Below are 25,347 nucleotides of genomic sequence, written 5' to 3' on the forward strand. Positions count from 1 at the left end.
AGGAAGCAGAAGTCCATCTCTGAACATAACATTTCCTTGTTTAGTATTCTTTAATGACTTCCCATGCTCAGGCCCTAACTCCTTAGCTGGCAATCAACGTTCAATCCGAACTGGTCCCATTCTGTCTTTCAAGCTACACTCAATGTCGTTCAATTTGTTACGTGGATATACTCCAACTTTTAACTGTTACGTTCTATATCACCTGGAGTGCCCTGTATTTTCCTTTCTCTCCATGTTTTGGCTTTTTTCGTCTTGTAATACAACCTACCAAATTTTCCTCTCTCTTCCTTCAGAAAGTTTTCCTCAGTCATTGAATCAGGCAGGATCTTTCTGAGCTCTGAAGCTGCATGCTTTCTTTGTCAAACTCTTGCTTAGTTTATAGGGCTTCCCTGGTGGCTCAGAGGTTAAAGCGTCTGCCTGCAATGCAGGAGACCTGGGTTCGATCCCTGGGTCGAGAGGATCCCTTGGAGAAGGAAATGGCAACCCACTACAGTGTTCTTGCCTGGAGATTTATCACAGCTTGTCCGACAACGAGCTGGATGTGATTTTTATCAAACCAGAAGTTCCCTTAGGGAGACAGAGGCTTATTATATTTGGTGTTAAACTGACACAGTTTAATATTGGAAAGGGTGCCTGACAAATGTGATCATCTGCTTTACAAAACTAAATAAATTTTAAAATCATCCACGGCTTTTCAGCTCTGCCTTCTCATTCCCCAGTGCCCAAAGGGAAAGAGATCTAAGACTTCAAAAGCAAGACCTCATCTGTGCCTCCTCTATTATCTTGCATAATGTCTGGAAAATTATAGGCCCTAATAAAATGTTCTTTTTCTCCTCCAGTAAATGAGGCTTGGCTGAACAGAAGCGTAGCCAACCACTTCAGCACAAGGTGCGTGATCTTTGGGTTTGATACTCTTTCTTCTAAGGGGAGAAAGAACCTTAGGAGTGAGAAAAGTTGCCCAAACAGTAACAATGGCAACCCACGCAGGCAGCACTCAACAGCGATGGGTAGACACGGTGCTCTTTTTCAGGATGAGCTAGGAGTAATTGAGGCGGGGGTACAGGCAGTGCAGAGAGATGATTTTTGACTTAGCATTTCAAGATCAGAGAAAAACGTTTTTACCTTTACAGTGTTCTGTTGATTGTCAGAGCAGGGGGAAAGAAGTGTTAAGACGATGGAAAGATCAATCTATTAGAACTGAATTTATCTGTACTAACGCTGTCACCCTCAAGCTTTGAGTTGAAGATGCCTTTAATCAAGATATTCCAGGTCCAGACGGCTTCACAGCTGAATTCTACCAACAATTTAGAGAAGAGCTAACACCCATCCTGCTCAAACTCTTCCAGAAAATTGCAGAGGAAGGTAAACTTCCAAACTCATTCTATGAGGACACCATCACCCTAATACCAAAACCTGACAAAGATCCCACAAAAAAAGAAAACTACAGGCCAATATCACTGATGAACATAGATGCAAAAATCCTTAACAAAATTCTAGCAATCAGAATCCAACAACACATTAAAAAGATCATACACTATGACCAAGTGGGCTTTATCCCAGGGATGCAAGGATTCTTCAATATCCGCAAATCAATCAATGTAGTACACCACATTAACAAATTGAAAAATAAAAACCATATGATTATCTCAATAGATGCAGAGAAAGCCTTTGACAAAATTCAACACCCATTTATGATAAAAACTCTCCAGAAAGCAGGAATAGAAGGAACATACCTCAACATAATAAAAGCTATATATGACAAACCCACAGCAAACATTATCCTCAATGGTGAAAAATTGAAAGCATTTCCTCTAAAGTCAGGAACAAGACAAGGGTGCCCACTTTCACCATTACTATTCAACATAGTCTTGGAAGTTTTGGCCACAGCAATCAGAGCAGAAAAAGAAATAAAAGGAATCCAAATTGGAAAAGAAGAAGTAAAACTCTCACTGTTTGCAGATGGCATGATCCTCTACATAGAAAACCCTAAAGACTCCACCAGAAAATTACTAGAACTAATCAATGACTATAGTAAAGTTGCAGGATATAAAATCAACACACAGAAATCCCTTGCATTCCTATACACTAATAATGAGAGAACAGAAAGAGAAATTAAGGAAACAATTCCATTCACCATTGCAACGGAAAGAATAAAATACTTAGGAATATATCTACCTAAAGAAACTAAAGACCTATATATAGAAAACTATAAAACACTGGTGAAAGGAATCAAAGGGGACACTCATAGATGGAGGAATATACCATGTTCATGGATTGGAAGAATCAATATAGTGAAAATGAGTATACTACCCAAAGCAATTTATAGATTCAATGCAATCCCTATCAAGCTACCAACAGTATTCTTCACAGAGCTAGAACAAATAATTTCACAATTTGTATGGGAATACAAAAAACCTCGAATAGCCAAAGCAATCTTGAGAAAGAAGAATGGAACTGGAGGAATCAACCTACCAGACTTCAGGCTCTACTACAAAGCCACAGTTATCAAGACAGTATGGTACTGGCACAAAGACAGAAATATAGATCAATGGAACAAAATAGAAAGCCCAGAGATAAATCCACACACATATGGACACCTTATCTTTGACAAAGGAGGCAAGAATATACAATGGATTAAAGACAATCTCTTTAACAAGTGGTGCTGGGAAAACTGGTCAACCACTTGTAAAAGAATGAAACTAGAACACTTTCTAACACCATACACAAAAATAAACTCAAAATGGATTAAAGATCTCAACGTAAGACCAGAAACTATAAAACTCCTAGAGGAGAACATAGGCAAAACACTCTCCGACATACATCACAGCAGGATCCTCTATGACCCACCTCCCAGAATATTGGAAATAAAAGCAAAAATAAACAAATGGGACCTAATTAACCTTAAAAGCTTCTGCACATCAAAGGAAACTATTAGCAAGGTGAAAAGACAGCCTTCAGAATGGGAGAAAATAATAGCAAATGAAGCAACCGACAAACAACTAATCTCAAAAATATACAAGCAACTCCTACAGCTCAACTCCAGAAAAATAAACGACCCAATCAAAAAATGGGCCAAAGAACTAAATAGACATTTCTCCAAAGAAGACATACAGATGGCTAACAAACACATGAAAAGATGCTCAACATCACTCATTATCAGAGAAATGCAAATCAAAACCACTATGAGGTATCATCTCACACCAGTCAGAATGGCTGCGATCCAAAAGTCTACAAATAATAAATGCTGGAGAGGGTGTGGAGAAAAGGGAACCCTCTTACACTGTTGGTGGGAATGCAAACTAGTACAGCCACTATGGAGAACAGTGTGGAGATTCCTTAAAAAACTGGAAATAGAACTGCCTTATGATCCAGCAATCCCACTGCTGGGCATACACACTGAGGAAACCAGAAGGGAAAGAGACACATGTACCCCAATGTTCATCGCAGCACTGTTTATAATAGCCAGGACATGGAAGCAACCTAGATGTCCATCAGCAGATGAATGGATAAGAAAGCGGTGGTACATATACACAATGGAGTATTACTCAGCCATTAAAAAGAATACATTTGAATCAGTTCTAATGAGGTGGATGAAACTGGAGCCTATTATACAGAGTGAAGTAAGCCAGAAGGAAAAACATAAATACAGTATACTAACGCATATATATGGAATTTAGAAAGAGGGTAACAATAACCCTGTGTATGAGACAGCAAAAGAGACACTGATGTATAGAACAGTCTTATGGACTCTGTGGGAGAGGGAGAGGGTGGGAAGATTTGGGAGAATGGCAATGAAACATGTAAAATATCATGTAGGAAACGAGTTGCCAGTCCAGGTTCAATGCACGATGCTGGATGCTTGGGGCTGGTGCACTAGGACGGCCCAGAGGGATGGTATGGGGAGGCAGGAGGGAGGAGGGTTCGGGATGCGGAACACATGTATACCTGTGGCGGATTCATTTTGATATTTGGCAAAACTAATACAATTATGTAAAGTTTAAAAATAAAATAAAAAAAATAAACAAATAAAAAAAAAAAAAAGAAAAATGGTCAGACAGCACCACTGACTCCATGGACATGAATTTCAGCAAATTCTGGGAGACAGTGAAGGACAGTGAAGCCTGGGGTGCTGCAGTCCATGGGGTACAAAGAGTTGGACATGACTTAGTGACTGAACAACAATAAGTGGAAAACTATCAGATGGATAAATGCTATAAAGCAAGCATAATAGGATGACATGATAGAAAGTAAATGGAAACAAGGGTAGGGATGGTTGGTTACTGGGGTCACAAAAGACCTTTCAGTTGAGTTGAGACCAGAATGACAAGAGGAGCCAGCAATGCCAAAATCTGAGGATGAAACATTCCAGGCAAGAGGACAGTTAGCTTGGTGGGTTAGGGAACATGAGAAAAAGTCAGTGTGGCTGGAGTGTAGAGAGCTGTTTGTCCCCCAGCCAATTGCCTATAAATGTACACACTTCGGTTTCTGCCATACATTCTTCAAACTTAGGGTGAAACAGGGAAATCTAGAGGCAAAAATGTACCCATGTTTGTATAAAGCATAAAGAGATCTTGGGGGTCTTATGCATATAATAATGATCTTGATGGCAAGTTTGTTTTCTAGTACTGAGAGACTGGACCAGTTTCTCAAGGTTGAAGGCAGAGAGTGCAAAGCTGGTAGGGTTAAGGAGAGCCCCAGGCGGCTGTGAGAGGAAGCGCAACTAACTGCCTATCCTCAGGAGGCCTCTGACCATAAAGGGAACACCAGAAATCTCTCCTTGATTCTTCAGGAGATTTGCACAAGGTCACAAGGTATCCTGTGGCACAGCAATCGCTCTCAAGCTTTTAACTCTCACCTGATTATTATATTCTGCCTTGAGTAATAGTTATTTCAGGATCTGTCTTCTTGCTACCATTAGCCTACAGGACATTTCTTGACAGAGACTGTTTCTTACCAATCTTTCTCTTTTCAGTATCTAATACAGTGCCTGGCACATAACAGATGCTGAGTAAATGATAAATTTCCTGGGTCTGCTTTTATTAGCTGAATATTCCAACTATAGGAAAAGCATTCCAATTATAATGGTGCCCACATAATATACTTGTTTTGGTGTATAAGTAATAAATCCTTAAGAACTTCTGTGTCATCGACCAAAGGACAGATTCCCGGCAACTCTTGGCATAAACAGATAATGATGCTTGCTGAACGCACGCATGCATGTCTGAACGGACAAATCTATGAACAAATGCCAGTAAGAACAATTGTAGTCGTAGTGATTTAATTCATTCAGCAATGAGTTTCCACCATATGCTCAACATTAAAGCTAAGTGTCACAGAGACAATGAGTAAGAGAGACATGGGCTCTGCCATAATGGAGCTGTGGGTCTAGTGGGGAAGCATAGCTGAGGTCATTACACATGTATGTGATTAGGCTGCAAGTGCTTTGAAGAGATGCATGAGCTAGTTTGATGGTCACAGAAGGCTTCTTTGAAGTCCACTTGAAAGATAAGGTCTACTTTATTCAAAATGTAGACAATGGGGTCAGTGACAGTAAATAATCATGAAGTCTTTAGGAACCACGTAGACATGGAGCAAGTGGTCAAGAAAGATGAGAACCGATGGTAGCTGCGACTGCCTCTTGGTAACTAGCTGGGGATGGATTCCTGAGGGACTAAGTGGAATCTTCCTCTTCGGCCATCTTTAACATTAGACTAGAGCTTTCCATGTGTGTCCCAGTTGTGTGTGGTCTTGTTTAAACACAAGAGGATACACTGAACAACCTAAATTTGTCTTCTGCGGGCATTCTTGACCAGCCCACGATTCTTTTACTAGACACTTCAAACAGAGCAGCTTTGCTGTTTTTCTGACGTATACCAGGCAAAAATTGACATTTATTTTATGAGCTGAAGAAACAATGCATTGCCCTCATTCTCCCATCATTCAGGAAAAACAGCTAAGTGAAATTTTGGTCAAAATTTCCAAAGAGCTTTGGACTGAGGACAAGCATGGAAAAATTCAAGCCCAAACGAGAAATTTCCAGAATTTTAGAAGCAAGTGAAAACAGGGGGTTATAACAGTTCAGCACTTGCTGCCAGGAACAAAGTATATACGATATTATTTATTGCTGAAAGCCTTTCAGAAAGGCAGCATCTGGTTTCAGTGAGGTCTTGCTTTTATTCCCTCTAGCAGCTGGACTGAACACTACAGCACAAGGAGATCAACCAATTTGCCAAGGTGACACAGTGAGTTAGCGACTCTCTCCAGATTAGACCACAAGAGCCTCTGGCTCCTTGAATGCCAAGAATAAGTCACATGACCCATGCAGAGTTTAGCACTTTTTATCAACTCTCTCACTTTTCTCTAGTGGGAAGATCAGATATCACCCTGGATCCCTGTAAATGCCAACAGGCTGTGCCCCCTCCACTGGGATGTGTTCATTTAGGCTGTGTGTGCTAACAGCAGGAAGAGGCAGAAATGGTCCTGCAGTGTCCCGCTCATACTGGGAAGGGGATGATGGGGATCTGAGAAGCTGGGCACTCTGCTGTGGTCACTCCACATGTACTTCTGAGGCCAGGGAAAAGCTGATGAGGACGAGATTACTCTGCCAGGAGAAAGCGCCCCAAGCTTTTACTTCCCTGTGAGCCTTTTTTCCTACCCGTGTTATTGCTCACAGAGCCCTGGCTCCAGCAAACACATCCCTTCATTTCTTTTGCATATGTCTTCCATACCGACAGTGGAAAAGGAGGCTCTGTTGTTTCCTGAGCATATGTTTTCCCTACATCCCAAGAAGTCTGTTATTTGAGTTGCAAAGGGAACAAACACCACCACACACACTCACAAAATTTGTTTAATAAAAAATTTTAGCATTCATCCAATGGCCAAATTATCTACCAATCACTCTCCCCTTTGTATATGTGTTTGTACACACATATGCTATTATTATAATGCTAGTAATAAAAATAATTATCAAGATATTCATATAAAACTATTAATACTATTCATTATTAATATACTGGAATCAAGAGACCAATTTTAGGGAAAGAAGCAGAAGGAAGGGCAGTGCAGGGAAAGGATCACAGTCATTGTTTTTAATGTCTAAACTTCCAGCTGGTGGGTAATCTGAGAAGACCAGAAAACAGAACGCTGAGCCAGTTCATTGTGTTAATGGACTTGGCATATCCTAAATTGTTCAGAAGAATATCAGGAAAGGAACAAGACCTCATTTGGTCCTTAGACTCTGCAATGGCAAGAGCACAGCATCAAGAGAAATTATGCCAAGTGTTTGGATTACATGATCATGCCCAGAAGACATGCCTTTTTAATAACGTAAAACATACATCTACCCAGAATGGCAGTAACCTAACCTTCACCGTAAGTTGAACAAACAAGGCACCACTAAGAAACGTCTGACAATCTCAATACAACAGGATTTGGAAAATCAACTCAGAACTTATTAAGATGTCAAACACAATAGAAATAAAGAGCATTTCACTTTGTTTCCTTTATATCACATTTTTTCTTTTAATTGGAACAGACAACATAGGTCCTGACCATAAAGAAGTGATGACATATCCCCCTTTGACTTAATATTACTCCAAGGGACAGTTATGCTAATTTAGATACTGTACTCATTCATTCAGTGTTATTGAGTGCCTCCATGACCTGGGTACTGATACAGGCCCAAAGATGTAGTCATAGAGGACACAGACACCTTCCTGATCTCCTGGAAATTCTAATTCGCTAGTTTGATCTTATTTCAAAGTTCAATTATTGTTTTGATAAATCTCACTTCAAGTATTTAAAAGAAAATCTTCATCAGAGGAAAATTCTTGTTATTACTGTCTTTTCAAAATTTATTTTCTCAACCCCCATTTAATATCAGTCCATTGGTATTAAGTTAACAGTTACTATCTTCTTAGAGGAAAGAGATGGAACATAATAAAGCATTGTTTTTTGTGCTTTGAGAAGATAAATTTCTAAATAATAAATGTCTAATGAATTAACCAGTAGGTTTGGTTGCTACATGCCAAACCAAGGGCTGTCACAACAACCAGGCCAACTGACGAAGATGCCTCCAAGTATTAAACTTAATTCTGTCTCAGCCATAAAAGCTAAGCTAACATCTTTAGCAAGCACCAGTAAATAATTACACATTTTGGCAAATAGGTTCAAACAATCAGGCTTCAAAGTTTGCCCCAATTACCTGTCCAAAAAATTCTTTGTACCAATAGGGATCAATCCGACCACAGGGACACCAGGCAACTGGGCAGGACATAAATCACACAGGTCCATACCTCTGGCTCAGTGTAGGCTCCAACCTTTTGCTGATGTACACCAAAGTCTGTCCAAATCATATGAGCATGCCTGTGTATCTCTTCTCGTGAAAAACTAAAAAACAGCCATTTTATATTTGAGATCCTTCCACTGTTTCTCTAACATTCTCTCCCTTCTCCTCCTCCCCACCCCTCACTGTCTTGTCCCCTTTCCTTTCATTGTTTCTCCCCTACTTTCTCTACAGGGTGAGATACTGTTCTAAGCTCTTTGTATATATTATCTAATTTCAAAACCCCGATGAAGAAACTCTGCAATCATCATATGTAGCAGAAGGTTACACAGCTTGGAAGCAGCCAAACCAAGATCAGGTTCCTGAAACCCAAGGTTACATAGCTTGGGAGCAGCCAAACCAAGATCCCAGTTAGCCCTTCTGAGCCAACCACTGTGTCACGCTGCATCCAAGTGATTTTGGCTTATGTGTTTATGGTAAAGGTGAACCGTTTTTAGGCTTTAGGTTGCAGAGTACTAGTGATCCAGTTAACAAACTCTCACTTTAAAGGTGGCAATCAAAGTGGTAATTAATGGGGCAGTTTATTACATTTTATATGTTGGCTGCACCAACTTCAGGTCTGTTGCCTCTCCCATATGGGGAACACATTGACGAAAGTCAGAAACAAATACCAGTTAGAGGTTATGATCACTTAAACGAATAATCAAAAAGTAAATAAAAATCTATCTATAACATTACAGTTTTTCTCTGTATCCACTCCAAAAGTAAGCCAAATAAAGCCTTTGTTTCCAGTAACAATCATTATTGTTATTCACTTCATGGGTCAGGAAGAGCTTTCAATGAGCATAGCTCTAAGATTTAAACTAAATGACTTGATGGAGAGAAAACGAAAATACGAACTACTGCAAGATCAACCTGCCCAATGAACTAATTTCTAGACTGTGATAAAATGGAAGAAATGCAAGGATTGCTACCGCTCTCCTTCAACAACCATTTTCCAACTCAGCTCTGGTCTTACCGGTGGTGAAGCCTGGACCACCCACTAAATTTTCTACAGCTAAACAAACAGCTACAGTCCAGAGAAACACAAATTTCTTGGCTTACTGTTTTTATATCCACCCAGTGTTAAGTCAAGACTGTGTTCCAGAAGGTCACAGACTAAATCCAACAACACGCAATGGGGATCTTAATTAAGCCTTACTGCCAAATGAAGGAAATCATTAAGTTAGTCCTCAACCTGTGTCCACCATCTCTCTTCTTTCCTGTGAACAACTAACTCCCAGGTAAACAGAAGCCAAAGCTATGGAGATGACCCAGAGCACAGTAAGATGGATCTCACAGATGAAGAAAAATGCAACAGCTTATAAAGTGGGTTTCATTAGTAAACTGAAAGAATTAACAACAGGAAGAGAGTATACTGGAAGATAAGGAAGGAAACACATGATAACAACAGTTGCAAACAGTAGCTGTCTGCCATGAACGAGACACTAGCCTACGCCAAAGTAAACTACAAGGAAAAGAAATCTGTTTTTACCAGTAAGGCAAAACTGCTTTCTGGATTTGCAATCATTTCCCTGTAGAGTCATTCTTTGGTTTTCTGGAAGGGACCAGGTTCAAGGTCTCTATGGAAGTCTGATGAGATCTGGGAAAAAGCAGCAGCTAGTATGTATTTAGCAAACATATTAAGGGTCTACTAATGTGTAAGATACTGCATCTTGGGTAAACCTGCACCGTGCTTTATGACTCTGTGGCAGAAGTACTCTCTGCAACTTCAGTTGTGCTCTTGATAAAAGGTAACGGCCCTCTTCTGGCCACCTTTAATGAGACAGCTGGCTTTGTGACTTAGCTGGCCCATCACGCCCCCACCACTCTTTCTCCTCCAAGATGTCACAAATTCCCAGTGAAATGGAGTGTCTTATTGGTCCCTAAAGACCCAGTCTTCTTTTAGATGTTGGAAACATAGGAAAGTTTACAAAGCTCCTTTATCAAATGGAACTGGGATGATACTATTTACGGGGACCCCATGGACCCTCCCACAATCTTTTCCTTCCATCTTCCCTTCTCTTTCTGTAATAACTACCGATCTTTACCAATGTCCCTGCCATGACAGAGTTCCAGGGGCATGCCTGGGCATTGCCTCACCAGAGGTCCCAGGTTCATCTCTGCCCTGTCCTCCATCTTCCTGAGGCCATGCCCCAACTTTGACCTCTGTTTCTTAAATCCTGAACCTTGTTCTATGGCTTCTTCACTAAAGTTGATTTCAGATTATCTATCTCCGGATTTTTTTTTTCTTGCATCTAGAACCATTTATGTCCACGATCATGAATAGCTGGGAGTTTACATAAACCCAGATAATAATTTTTGGGGATCACAAATTCTAACAAGAGGGAAGAAAGGGCTGGTTATCAGAGAAGCAAGGCTAAAGATTTCTCCAAGAAATATACCATGAATTTATCTTCTGAGTGTGAAATCTCTGGGTCTGCCTACCCAAAGATGTGACCTTGCTCATGGAAGATTTGCAGAACAAATCTTGTTTGAGGACCTACAATAGGCCACTTGTAAGCGGCCAGATTTCTGCACGTGGAATCCAGAACATAGCTGTAAGGTGCATCTTTTGACTTAAGCAATTATTTTACTATATTTAGTCACAGTTCTGGTCAAGAACTTGCCCAAATTTGACTAGGAAAAATAACAAAGTAAGTTTTATTTTGATTTTCCTGTAATTAAACATATTTTTTTCAAGAACCTATAGGATAGTAAAGAACTTTTATATCAACCTCATTCATGTCTACAGCCAACTCATGCTTAATTACTAGAAAAGGGAACAGGAGAAAGGAGGAAGGTAAGATACATAAGTTAAAGTCACAGATAATCCCCAAACCTCTTTAATCAAGTTTTAGCCTCATCTTGCTAAGCCTTTTATCAGAGTTGCTAAGAAAGAACCAATGTGACATACTTAAGCTTTATCTCATCCATTTCCTCTCCCTGGCCTCTAGTTGGGCTGCTAATAAGCTATGAAGTTGCCAAAGATAGCTGGCCTCCACATGGAAGGGAGAGGACTAGAGGCTGAATAATCCACAAAGTCATTTGGAGACTGCACAAATGACTTTTTACTGTGTACAACTCATCCCAGCCTTGGGATGAGATGATTAAAGAGGCTGAGTAGGGCATTTTCCTCTCATATAACCTATACAGTTGAAATCTCACCAAAGAGGTAAGTTTGGGGTGGTGGTGGTGGTTAAAACATTAGGTCTCTAGTAACCATTTGATTATGGAAATTTGGCCACATTAGTCTACTGAGATGCAGAAATGTGGAGGAGCTAATCAGTGATACCCAACCTGTTAGTGGCAGACCAGAAGACTATGATTACAGAAGGGTACTGTTTTCATCATAAACTTCACGAAGGATCTAATTCAATTTTATTTCCTTGATCATTAAATTTTTTTTTCTCCCAGAGCCACGAGTTCAGGACATCAAAGAAAGAACCTTAAGGTGTTCAAAAATTTTTATTTTGGCAGGGGGGCTGGCGTTAAAACACCACAAGTTGAGAAGTAGATCAGAGCTGGTAGAAGGAACCTTAAACAGAATTGAGAAAGAAGATGTGTCACAACTAAAATATCCAAGTCAAAAACTGTTATGGGGTGTCTACTTATGCCATTACTTTTATTAATTCACAGTCTATAAAGCTAGTTTTCAATGAGCAACCTGCTAGTCAAGTGCAGGACCCTAAAGGATTTGAATATATAGTTAAGCTTTACTACAGAGAAAATGCAGAAATGAATATTGATAGATCATTCATTCAAATATATATTAATATTCACTGTTGCATTTTCTCTACCTTTTCTGTCTCCTGACACCTTAACTGTCTCCTGAGAAATCTGTATACGGATCAAGAAGTAACAGAAACAGACATGGAACAATGGACTGGTTTAAAATTGGGAAAGGAGTACATCAAGGCTGTATATTGTCGTCACCTTGCTTATATAACTTACATGCAGAATACATCATGCAAAATGCCAGGCTGGGTGAATCACAAGAGGAAATCAAGATTGCTGGCAGAAATATCAATAACCTCTGATATGCAGATGATACCATTCTAATGGCAGAAAGCAAAGAGGAACTAAAGAGCCTCTTGATGAAGGTGAAAGAGGAGAGTGAAAAGGCTGGCTTAAAACTCAACATTGGAAAATGAAGATCATGGTATCCAGTCCCATCACTTGATAGCAAATAGAGGGGAAAAAGTGGAAACAGTGACAGCCTTTATTTTCTTGGGCTCCAAATCACTGTGGACAGTGACTGCAGCCATGAAATTAAAAGATGCTTGCTCCTTGGAAGAAAAGTTATGACAAACATAGACAGCATATTAAAAAGCAGAGACATTACTTTGCTGACAAAGGTCTGTCTAGTCAAAGCTACGGTTTTTCCAGTAGTCATGTATGGATGTGAACTGCTGCTGCTGCTAAGTCGCTTCAGTCGTGTCCGACTCTGGGCCACTCCATAGACGGCAGCTCACCAGTCTCCACCATCCCTGGGATTCTCCAGGCAAGAACACTGGAGTGGGTTGCCATTTCCTTCTCCAATGCATGAAAGTGAAAAGTGAAAGTGAAGTCCCTCAGTCATGTCCAATTCTTCGTGACCCCATGGACTGCAGCCTACTAGGTTCCTCCATCCAATGGGATTTTCCAGGCAAGAGTGATGGAGTAGGTTGCCATTGCCTTCTCCGATGGATGTGAGCACTGGATCATAAAGATAGCTGAGAACTGAAGAATTGATGCTTTTGAATTGTGGCACTGGAGAAGACTCTTCAGGGTCCCTTGAACTGCAAGGAGACCAAACCAGTCAATTCTAAGGGAAATCAGTCCTGAATGTTCATGTGAAGGACTGATGCTGAAGCTCCAATACTTTGGCTACCTGATGCAAGGAGCTGACTCATTGGAAAAGACCCTGATGCTGGGAAAGACTGAGGGCAGGAGGAGAATGGGGAAACAGAGGATGAGATGGTTGTATGGGATCACTGACTCGATGGACATGAGTTTGAGCAAGCTCTGGATATTGGTGATGGACAGGGAAGCCTGGCATGCTGCAGTCCACAGTGTGGCAAAGAGTCAGACATGACTTAGCAACTGAACAACAACAAATGTATATAAATCATATATGTGTGTGTACGTTTATGTGTGTGTGTGTGTATGTAATATATATTCACGAAATAAATAAGTCCTTCTATTATATGCCAGGCACTCATCTAAGCACTGGGGACAGACATCTTTTCTCCAAACAAGCTGTCAGTTCCAAGAAGCCAAGTACTGTTTGGGAAAGGTGAGGAATGGGAAGACCAATCCAGTCATATCACCTAAAACTTTGAGAGTTCCCTAGGGGGGGTCAAGTTCACAAGGTTCTGCTGCTCTCGTCAGGATTTCCTACACTCCCCCTCACCTCTATGCCTAATTATTCACCATATATTGATGAATACACTGGAATCTGTACATTTCTGTGCCTTAAATGGCACCTGCCGACTCCTGGATCCACTGGAATGACTCCGGTCTGCACCCCAACCTTGAGAACCTCTGCACTTATTACCCTCTGCCCTATCAACCTCAAACACCACCACCACCTCTCAACACCACCCTCATGAAACCACGTCCAGCACCAAAAGGAGTTAGTCATCATCTCCCTGCCCCTTCGTAATATTAGCATAAACCAGTGCCATGGCTATCACTGTGGAATATTGGGAGGATCTATGTTCTCTAACTATACACTAAGACTGGTAGTGGGTATAGAGGTAATACATTTCAAATTTCCATCAAAAATCAATTTTACAGTAACCCATAGCAGTTAGAGCACAGGCTAACATTTGAAAAGCCACAAACCTAATTAACCTAACTTTTAATTGATCTCATAAAAGCTTGGATTTCTAAAGGGGAACAAACAGTACTTATGTTGGTAGAAGGGTATAAAAAGATACACGCAACCTGGCACCACAATCTTTTCCAGCACACCCTTTATAATAAATGACTAAAATACCAAAGCTTAAAAGGTTAGAACATCCTCGGGGGCACTGTGGTGAGTATGAAACAGTATGCAAGTCTGATGCATACCAAAGAAAACACGAAAACAGGCTTGATAAAATCCACTCTTCCTGTCACATATGCAGACAAACATATAAATAACATCAGAAGAAAAATAAAGGCAGACAGACTGTTCTCTAGCCTGGAAGGAAATTCTGATGAATTCTAAAGGAGTTCGAGGTTCATTCATTCAGTCAACATTTTTGAAATGCCTCTCTCACATGTGGGCCTAAGTTCCAGGCACTGAAGATCTAGCGGAGAAAAACACAGGAAGCAAATAAAATGAAAAAGTCCACAATCCTTGCCTTCCCAGAAGCTTGTAGACTCACGGATGTGGGTCAGGCAATAAGTGAGTCATATATATCAGATGATAAGCGCCATGGGGAAAAATAAACGACGACGTGCAGGAGAGCGTCGGGGTTGGGGGGACAGTGAGGCTGTTGTCCTCTTAAAGGAGCTGTCCAGGGAAGGTGCCATATGCAGGACACATTAGCATAAAGATCTGAAAAAGATGAAGAAATCAGGAGGATTTAGGAGGAAGGTCTCACCAGGTGGTAAGAAGAACAAAGACAGAAGCCTGTCGGTGAGTGCTCTCCTGACACATAGGAGGAGGAGGCAAGACAACTGAGAGTAAGCCAGGACAGGCTGTTCTGTTGCAACGTGTGTTTCTGTAACAGTAATTAGCTCATAGGCTATTGGCAGATAGTAGCATAAATGTTGGTATAACATGGAAACATTTGTTTTGTTTTTTTCTTAGGCAAAAGGAGCCAGAAGAGCCAGAATAGAATTCTCATCTTTTAGCAGGAAAGGAGAAAGACCTTAGGTTGGCTGCCGCACAGGCCAGAGGGATTTCACCTCCAACTGAGAGAATGAGCACCTGCCCCTTGCTGTCTCCCCAAAAACGTGCAGCTCTCCCAAGCTATCTCTGGTGAGTGCTGGGGTTTTAAGTCATAGAAGATTAGGAGAGGCCCACTCTAATCCTACTTTCCCCCCAAATCCTATTTTTTTGAGTACATTTTTCAGATGTAAGGAAGAACATGGGCTTCCCTGGTGGCTCAGCTGGTAAAGAATCTGCCTGCAACGCAGAAGACCTGCGTTCAATCCTTGGGTCAGGAAGATCCCTTGGAAAAGGGAACAGCTACCCACTCCTGTACGCTGGCCTGAAGAATTCCGTGGACTGTAGAGTCCAAAGGGTCACAAAAAGTCGGACACAACTGAGTGACTTTTTTTTTTTTTTTTCAGAACACAGAGTTTTACAGGAAGTGTGTACGTGCTAAGTCATGTCCAACTCTTTGCAACCCTGTGGACTCTAGCTGGCCAGGCTCCTCTGTCCATGAGATTCTCCAGACAAGAGTACTGGAGTGGGTAGGTATGCCCTTCTCCAGCAGATCTTCCCAACCCAGTGATTGAACTCATGCCTCTTAGGTCTCCTGCATTGGGAAGGTGGGTTCTTTACCACTAGTGCCACCTGGGAAGCCCCTGTTTTACAGGACACACATATACTGTTATTCCAGAGACATCTGCCGAGTGCAGGGCCTCACAGGACACATGAAATGGGAGGGTACTGGTGGGCTTTGAGAGGAGGCATGAGATGACCTGATGCACTGATAATAAAAGCAGTGGTACAATGGAGGAACAGAGGGTGAGCAAGTGGAAAGCAACAGACCAGTGAGGGGCCTTTGCAACAGTCAGGTGAGAGAGGGCTGGCCCAGGAAGTGAGCAGTGACAATGGAGTAAGACGGAGCCAAGAGGACTCCACTGCTTTTCAGCCTAAGCAACTGACACTAGATGACTGAAGGGTGATTCAGTTAAGGGTGGTCACTTCAATTTTGGTGAACTCAATTTCGAGTGGCTATAAATCAAGTGGGAATTTCAACTAGGTAGAATGGCACCCCACTCCAGTACTCCTGCCTGGAAAATCCCATGTATGGAGGAGCCTGGTAGGCTGCAGTCCATGGGGTGGCTAAGAGTCAGGCACGACTGAGTGACTTCACTTTCACTTTTCACTTTCATGCATTGGAGAACGAAATGGCAACCCACTCCAGTGTTCTTGCCTGGAGAATCCCAGGGACAGGGGAGCCTAGTGGGCTGCCACCTATGGGGTCACACAGAGTCGGACACGACTGAAGCAACTTAGTGGCAGCAGCAGCAGTCAAAATAGACGTGTCCAAGACTCAGGAAGGAATAGTTTGAAAGTTTTCAGTGTATATTATATTAAACCCTTAGAGTAAATGTATTCAAATTTTCAAAGACTGATTTTTCCAGCAACCTACTAGCAGCTGGAGTAGAAGCCAAAAGCTACAAAACCTGTGGACTTGGGTTTTAATTCTTAGTATGAGAGCCTGGATTCCTGGAATGGGAGTAGGGGAGTGCTTATGGTGGGAGAAGGGTGCCGGAAGAGGTCTGAAGCCAGCTCTGGGTCATTCTAACAGTCAGAGGTGGGGGTAATGAGCAAAAATAGCAAAAAGCTTACAAGGAAGACCTGTGAAGTGTGAGAAAAACTAGAAAAATGTAGCGTCCTGGACATCAAGTAAGAAGTGTGGGTGATCCAAGAGGTGAACTGAGATGAGGACCGAGGACGTGCTACTGAATTTAGCAAGTGGGACAGGGCAGCAGCTGTCCCAGTGGCCAAGCTCAGCTTCCATCCGCTGTCCCACCATAGTCAGTGGGGTACATTTCAGCCAAACATGGAGTTTTGTTGAAAAGGATAGAAAAATGGGGGGGGGGGGCGGGGCTAAAAGAAGACATAGGATCTACAATTATATGCTTATCTTTTATAATAATGTTGGGACACTATGGCATGTTTTTATGGTGATGGAATGATCCAGTGGAGAGGAAAAAATAAATCTGAGAGAGAGAGGGAGAGTTGTGGGGGTAATGTCCCTAAGAAGAAGGCGAGAAAGCAGGTGTCATGTGAAGAGGTTTGCCTACAAAATGCTGTGTTAATAGGAGGAAGGCAGAGCTGATGGGCACTGACTCCAGGAGAGAAGCAGGTGTGGTGGGAGCTTGCAGATTCCCTTCTGTTGTGTGTGGGGTCTGTCTGCAGTGAGAGAGAAAGAAGGCTATCTGCACAGATGTAGGATGCAGGAAGGAAGTGTTAGGGGCTTGAGGAGAACAGTGAGAAGAGCTGTGAAATAGTTGTCTAGACAAAGTGAATGGATCAGGGAAAACAGCTTTGCCAGTTGTATGAAAAACTTGGGGAGGTTAGTGGCCGTGCATTTAACCAGCAACCGACCATCAGGGTGTGTGTTTTCTCCTGTCATATTCAGCTCTCAGGTGCTGGCATGGTGTAGGTAGAGAGCTGGATTTATTCTGGGCTGGAATTTTGCCAAACAAAAGTATGATGAAGCAAAAGAAGTACAAAACATTATAATCAATTGCTGCAGTCTGAAGCCAAATTCATCAGCTGCAATCTTAATACCCAAAGGTGATGGGATTAGTGGTGAGGCCTTTGGGAGGTGATTTGGTCATGAGCCCTTGTAAATGGGATAAGGGATCTTATAGAGACCCCAGAGAGCTCTGTAGACCCTTCCACCGTGTGGGTATACAATGAGAAGTTCGAGACCCAGAAGAGGCCCCTCACCCAACCAAGCTGGCACCCTGATCTTAGACTTACACCCTGAGAATTGTGAGCAGTATGTTTCTAGCATTTGTAAGCCACTTAGACTGTGGCATCTTGTTCTAGCAACTCAGAAAGAACTTAGGTATGAGCCATAGAATAAAGGCATTGGGTAAGGATGTTTATTTCTTGTCAGGCTGCCAATGGAACATTAATCAGTATAGCCTTTAACCAAGCGACAGCCCACAACTAAACATCTCATCACATAGTGATACTTCTGTCCCTTTTAAAGACATTATTTTTCCCTTTCCTGCTGGTGAAACAACAGTAACTTCAAATACAGACTCCCTGTTGGCTGATGTGTAAGATGGGCAATACCACTGTTCATACTGAGAGCAGTCATCTCTTGGGACTCACTATTTATAATAAAGAGTCCCCAACCCTGCCTGCAATGAGGACTCTGGAAGATACCAGGGCTGCAAGAGCATAGGGCAGAACACGACCCAAGAGCTGGGAAATCATTCGCAGGGTATTTTTAGGCTTGTGCCTCCTCCAGGCTTTCTTACCACTCCTAGTTTATCCCTAGTTATTATACTCCTTGCAGAAATTCTCAATGACATTCTCACTTTTCTTGTTTTTCCTGTTTGCTATCAGGGAGCTACAGGGCCAGCCCCCTTTGGCCCTACAACCACATTCAGTGCTGCGACTGGGACAGACGGAAATGAGCAGCAATTCTATCTGCCATCAGGTGACTCCACGTGTATTTGAAGGCGATTCAGAAAGGAGATGCTAACCCAAGATTAAATGAGTTCAGGGCTCGGAATTCCTTGAATACACCGTTCCTTTTGGGGGGCAGTTTGTGGGGGCAGCATTTCCCACCTGGGCCAGTTCGTCTCTGATTAACTCTTCTTCCCTAGAGGATCCATTCTGGGTTTCTCTCTTTACTGCACCTCAGGAGGCTGGTCTGCTGGGGGCAGAGTCTGCAGGCTCCCTTCCTGGCTGACTCTCCACTGCGTTTGAACAATAGAGACCAGGAGGTTGAGAGAGAGGTCGGGGATGACCTCCCCCCGAGTCCCCACGCTCTGTCAGAACCTGTCCCCACCGGACCTTAGCTTCTGTCATATGGGCCCTCCTCCCAGAACAACGGTAACACAATTTCCTTCCACTGCTGCTCCGGGTCTAGGGGTGACAAGAGCCTCCCTGGGGCCTCAACATGCCTTGTTGGTGACTTTAGCCCCACCCATACTTCCTGCATTTCCCCTTCATTAAAGTCTCAGGAACCTCTCGAGTTAGATTCTGTTTCTTGCTGACTGACACATAAACCATTTCAAATTCCACTATGTGTAATTTGGGTTCTTCCCAGATAGAGCTGGTGGTAAAGAACCCGCCTGCCAGTGCAGGAGATGCCAGAGATGTGGGTTCGATCTCTGGGTTGGAAAGATCCCCTGGAGGAGGGCATGGCAACTCACTCCAGAAATCTTGCCTGCAGAATCCCACAGACAGAGGAGCTTGGTGGGCTACAGTCCACAGGGTCGCACAGAGTCAGAAACGACTGAATCGACTTACCACACACACACACACACACACACACACACACAACTTTACAACTACACTTTGGTGCTGAAGCTGCTAGACCAGAGGAAGGAAAAGCAAATTCCAAACAAATAATATATTCATTCATTCAATGTAGGTGAAAATGCTAACATCTATGCCTTGTTAAAGGGAGAGACAGAACTCCACTGTAAGAACCTCAGAATAACTTAACAGGGAACCAGGTTTACAAATGGCTTTTTTCAATAGAAGTTTCACTTCTCAAATTGAAGGATACTTACAAAGGCTAGTGATCACCTTTGTTGAAGTCTTTTTCCATTAACTGTGACTGTGATATAATTACGGCTTCCCTGGTGGTTCTGTGGTAAAGAATTTGCCTGCCAATGCAGGGGACATGTGCAGATGTGGGTTTAATCCCTGTGTTGGGAAGATTGCCTGGAGAAGGAAATGGCAACTCACTCCAATATTCTTGCCTGGGAAATACCATGGACAGAAGAGTCTGGTGGGCTACAGTCCATGGGGTTGCAAAAGAGCTGGACACAACTGAGCAACTAAACAACAACAATCAGCTTAATAGGATTTTTGGGGAGGTTGTCCTGGCATAATAAAAGGCCCTAAGATTGTGTTTCAGAGAATGAAACACAGGAAAGAAGAATTTTAATATACTTCAAAAAAAGTTTAGCAGTAACAACTGGCCCATTCAATAGCTAATTTGTGCTAAGTCAATAGATTAGAAATACAGTCTTATATTTACTGAAGATTAGCAGTCTGGCTATAAAAACTGAGGTCAAAGAATACTGCTGTTAATTTTCAATGAATTCGCTTAATAATCAACTGCTAATGACCATATCCCCATTTCCTTGTAAGGACCCAGAATCCTGAAAGTCTAGGGGAAAATCTGCTGGTATCACCCAGGTGAACTCAGGTCAGGGTGAGATTTCTAAAAAAGATCTGAGTCCAATAGGTTCTTATCTAAAAGAAAATAACTTTTCAGATTGACCAATGTCACTGGTGATGTAAACACCCAACAGATGTCAACAATAGATTGCACAAGACAGCCTATGAAGTCTGGCTTGAAGGATTAAAAAATGTATTCCTGTTAAGAACTAATAAACAGGCAATCTACCACTCAATTTAGGAGTGATCAAACATATTTTGCTGTACGGTGAGCAAAGGACTATATGTTGGCAACTTTTTGCTTCCAAGAAGCATGGTAAAGTATGCAAAACTAGACAAAGCTTAGTCAAATTCCAGCTGTGCCTTTCTTACTTTCATTAATCTTGAGCATGTAAGTTAACTTCTCTCAGCCTTATTTTATCATTCAAAATACAGGGAAAATATTTCTTTCTCTTGCTTCAAAGATTTCATCGTTTATAAGATGTCCTGTCTTGGGAGCTCAGTCCAGTGCTCTATGACAACCTAGAGGGGTGTGAGGGGATGAGGTTCAAGAGGGAGTGGCTATATGTATGTTTATAGCTGATTCACTTCACTATACAACAGAAACTAACACAATATTGTAAAGCAATTATCCTTTAATTAAAAATAAATTTTAAAAAACAGATGCCCTGCTCTCTCACTTAGAAATGACATCTGGGAGAGAAAAAAAGAGAAAAACATTACCACAGTAAATATATGTATCAATTATACAGGGCATCTGGACTTTAGAAATATTAAACTGGATAAAATTTCCATCTTGGAATCTGGAAAATAGAGAATTCCAGAAAAACATCTACTTCTGCTTCATTGACTGCACTAAAGACTTTTGACTGTGTGCATCACAACAGACTGAGAAAAATTCTTAAAGAGAAGGGAATACCAGACCACCTTACCTGCCTCCTGAGAAACGTACGTAGATCAAGAAGTAACAGGTAGAACTGGACATGGAACAATGGACTGGTTCCAGATTGGGAAAGGAGTATGTCAAGGCTGTATATTGTTACCCTGCTTATTTAACTTACATGCAGAGTACATCATGTGAAATGCCAGACTGGATGAAGCACAAGCTGGAATCAGATATGCAGATGACACCACCCTTATGGCAGAGTGAAGAGGAACTAAAGAGCCTCTTGATGAAAGTGAAAGAGGAGTGAAAAAGCTGGCTTAAAACTCAACATTCTAAAAACGAAGATCATGGCATCTGGTCCCATCAGTTCATGGAAAATAGATGGGGAGATGATGGAAACAGTGACAAACTTTATTTTCTTGGACTCCAAAATGATTGCAGATGGTGACTGCAGCCATGAAACTAAAAGACACTTGCTCCTTGGAAGAAAAGCTATGACCAACCTAGACAGTGTATTAAAAAACAGAGACATCACTTTGCTAACAAAGGTTTGTACAGTCAAAGCTATGGTTTTTTCCAGTAGTCATGTATGGGTGCGAGAGCTGGACCATAAAGAAGGCTGCGTACCAAAGAACTGATGGTTTCGAACTGTGGTGCTGGAGAAGACTCTTCAGAGTCCCTTGGACTACAAGGAGATCAAATCAGTCAATCCTAAAGGAATACAACCCTGGATATTCATTGGAAGGACTGAAGCTGAAGCTCCAATACTTTGGCCACCTGATTCAAAGAGCCAACTCACTGGCAAAGCCCTGATGCTGGGAAAGATAGAAGACAGGAGGAAGAGGGGATGACAGAAGATGAGCTGATTGGATGGCATCACCAACTCAATGGACATGAGTTTGAGTAGGCTCTGGGAGATGGTGAAGGATAGGGAAGCCTGACGTGCTGCAGTCCATGGGGTCACAAAGAGTTGGACACAACTGAGCAACTGAACAAGAACAAAGTGCTTACTATGTTCCAGGCCCTAAGTGCATTATGTATAGTATTAGTGCATTATCATAGCAATCCAAAGGACAACATAATAGGCACTATTGTCCCATTTTACAGAAGAGAACACCGAGGCCCACACAGGATAAGAGAACCTCACAGAGGCACACTCTTAGTCAGAGTCAGCGCTCTGAGCCAAAGCCACGGCTGCCTGACTCCAAAGTCTGGATTCTTCTCATTGAGTTATGCCTCCTACTTGACTTTTCACTTGCTCCTTCTTGTTTCACTGCTGGAAGTCTCATGTTTTTAACAAAACTAGTAATTCCACAGGAGCAAGGACAATGTTACCTATTCCTTTTGACAATGGATGGCACAAGACTGGGCCCTGGGTAGATGCTCAAAGGATGTTTGCTAAGTATACGACAGCACTTTAAAAGAATTATGACTTGGTAAAAGCAAAAAACCGTGAATACTGAAGTACTTGGAATGAGCAAACTGAGGATAAGAAATTGCTCAAGAAATGAGCTGCATTTGGAGGCCACCCCTTTTCAGTAAGTACTTCCTTGCTTTTTATTTGTTTAAATCACTCTTGATTATCAGTCCAAGAATTGGGCTTCAACAGAAATGCTCCTCAGCTCTATGAAGTAGAATTCTAGCATTTTCTCCTGCTACTCCTGGGCCACTTCTCCTTTCTTTAAACAGCCAACAACTCCCAGCATGCATGCTCAACAACCCTCAAGGCAGGCCAGGCCTGAGAGGCGTGTAGGTGAAATCTGACTGTCATTGAGAACAGGGAAACAGCTTCCAATTGGTACAGGTAACCTCGTTTAATGCTAACATTAAAAAACCTGAGCAGTTCTTGGCTGAATGGGACAGGGCTAACTAATGCCTCTTTTCATTTCACACTTAAAAGAGGATGAAGGCCCTCTTAAGATAGAGATCTAGAATATAAGGTAAGAATTTCCAAAAGACTGAAATCCTCAGCATCCTTGTCCTGTCCTCTAGATTTCACACTCCTTAGAAGACCATATTGCTCATACTGAAGATGGGCATAGGAGGCTCAGGTAACATGGGATCTTTACCTATACTCAGCTTTTCTGCATTTCCTCCTTGAAACTGGGCTTCCCTGGTGGCTCAGATGGTAAAGAATATGCCTGCAATGTGGGAGACACAGGTTTGATCCCTGAACTGGGAAGATCCCCTGAAGAAGGGCATGGCTATCCACTCCAGTATTCTTGCCTGAAGAATCCCATGGACAAATGAGCCTAGCAGGCCACAGACTATAGTCCATGGGGTGGTAAAGAGCGGCTAACATTTTTACTTTCACTTTGCTTGAAATTGTGCCCCTTCTTCCCTTCTACCTGGCATAAAAAGCCCATTCCCCCCTAAAGATAGAGCACAAAATCTGGTGAATTGGACCAGGGCCCATAGTCAGCCACAACCTCAGCTCAAATTAATATCATCATCCAGCTTGGGCAACAAAACCGAACTACTGCTTTCTGAGCGAGTCTAAGGTTTGCAGGGTAACTTCAAAAGACAATCCCGTGTTCACTACAACTCAGCTGAAACGACCATGACATTTAACAGAACTATGGGTCTCATTTAAAAACTATGTAAGAGATTTGCAAACACACAATCCAGTTTTACGGTTTTTCCCATCAGTGCTGTTTTCATTAAGTATATATATATTAATGTAGCCCTAATTCTTTCCCAAAGCTCCCCCTTTTCTTTTATCCCACCCCCTTTCATTCTAAGCACATATAGACCTGCACTTTCTCAGGACTAATAAATTTCCTGTTGAAACATTTATAACAGTTTCTGGTATCCTTCCCCAGACAGCATCAGGCTTTATTTCCTTCAGCTAATTGAGCAAATGTCACCTTATTAGGGAGGGATTCCCTGACTATCCCATATAAAATACTAACCCTTTGGCCCATCCAGCTCCACCTATCCCCTTATAGTGTTTTGTTTTCCCCATAACACTCAACTCTACCTAACTTAACATTTATTTGTTTACTGACAGTCTCCCTTCACTAAATATGGGAAAGCACTTTGTTCTTTGTGGAATCTCTACTACCCATAACAGTGATTAACTCACTATTAATAACAAGCCCACTATAAATGTTTGCTAGATGCATTAACAGTCTTCCTTTCACATCATTGCCAAGAGGTGACAGTGTAGCCTACCCTGTTTTGGGTAAAAATATCACATCTGTTTTAGCCACATCTCTCCTTAAAATCTAGAGTGGATCGTATCTCCAGCCTGAAAACAAGTTTTTTTGTTTTTTTTTTTTTAAGCAAGTCATATGCTTATTTTACTGGTACTTTACATATTTTGACACCGTACCCACTTCTGGAGAGATCATCCTCTAGGGCCAAACGAGGTTGATGGCATTATCTGAAGTCTTTCAATAACCTTTACACCCACGTCACAGTAGGAAGCTTTTCTTTTATTGCTTGGGCACAGGAAGATACTCGAACATGACATGAGTAGTATTAGATCCACATCTGACCTAGTAATCACAAACTAAAGGCACGCAGAGCCTGAGGCACTCCACCAGGCAGCAAAGGTGCACCGTGTAATCAAAACTCCCACATACCAGAACATGCTGTGCCCTTCTCGTCATGATCTCATCTTCTAGTTAAACACCACCTGAATCTGACCACTTTCCTGCCTGTTTCTTCCTTAGATCAGGAACTGATCACATGTAGAAAACATGAATCCTAGACATGTAGAAAGAACACTGAGTTTTAAATACATGATTAGCCATTTCCTCCAATTAGTAAAAGAAATTTGGATGCAGAGATGGGTATCCTGAACCCATGGGATGAATTCATTCATGTTGCTTCATTTTAGAATTATGATCTGGGTAAAGATAATGCTGCATGAAGGGAGGAGAAGAGAGAATATTTGATCAACTTAAGGACAAATCAATTATAAACCATTCTTCAAGTTCCAAATAACTTATTTGGTGGGCATAGTGACTCATTTGAAAAGACCATGATGCTGGGAAAGACTGAGGGCAGGAGGAGAAGGGGACGAAAGAAGATGAGATGGTTGGATGGCATCACCGACTCGATGGATGTGAGTTTGAGTGAACTCTGGGAGTTGGTGAT

The sequence above is a fragment of the Bos taurus genome, chromosome 20 (assembly GCF_002263795.3).
Source record: "Bos taurus isolate L1 Dominette 01449 registration number 42190680 breed Hereford chromosome 20, ARS-UCD2.0, whole genome shotgun sequence".
Classification (NCBI taxonomy): Eukaryota; Metazoa; Chordata; class Mammalia; order Artiodactyla; family Bovidae; genus Bos; species Bos taurus.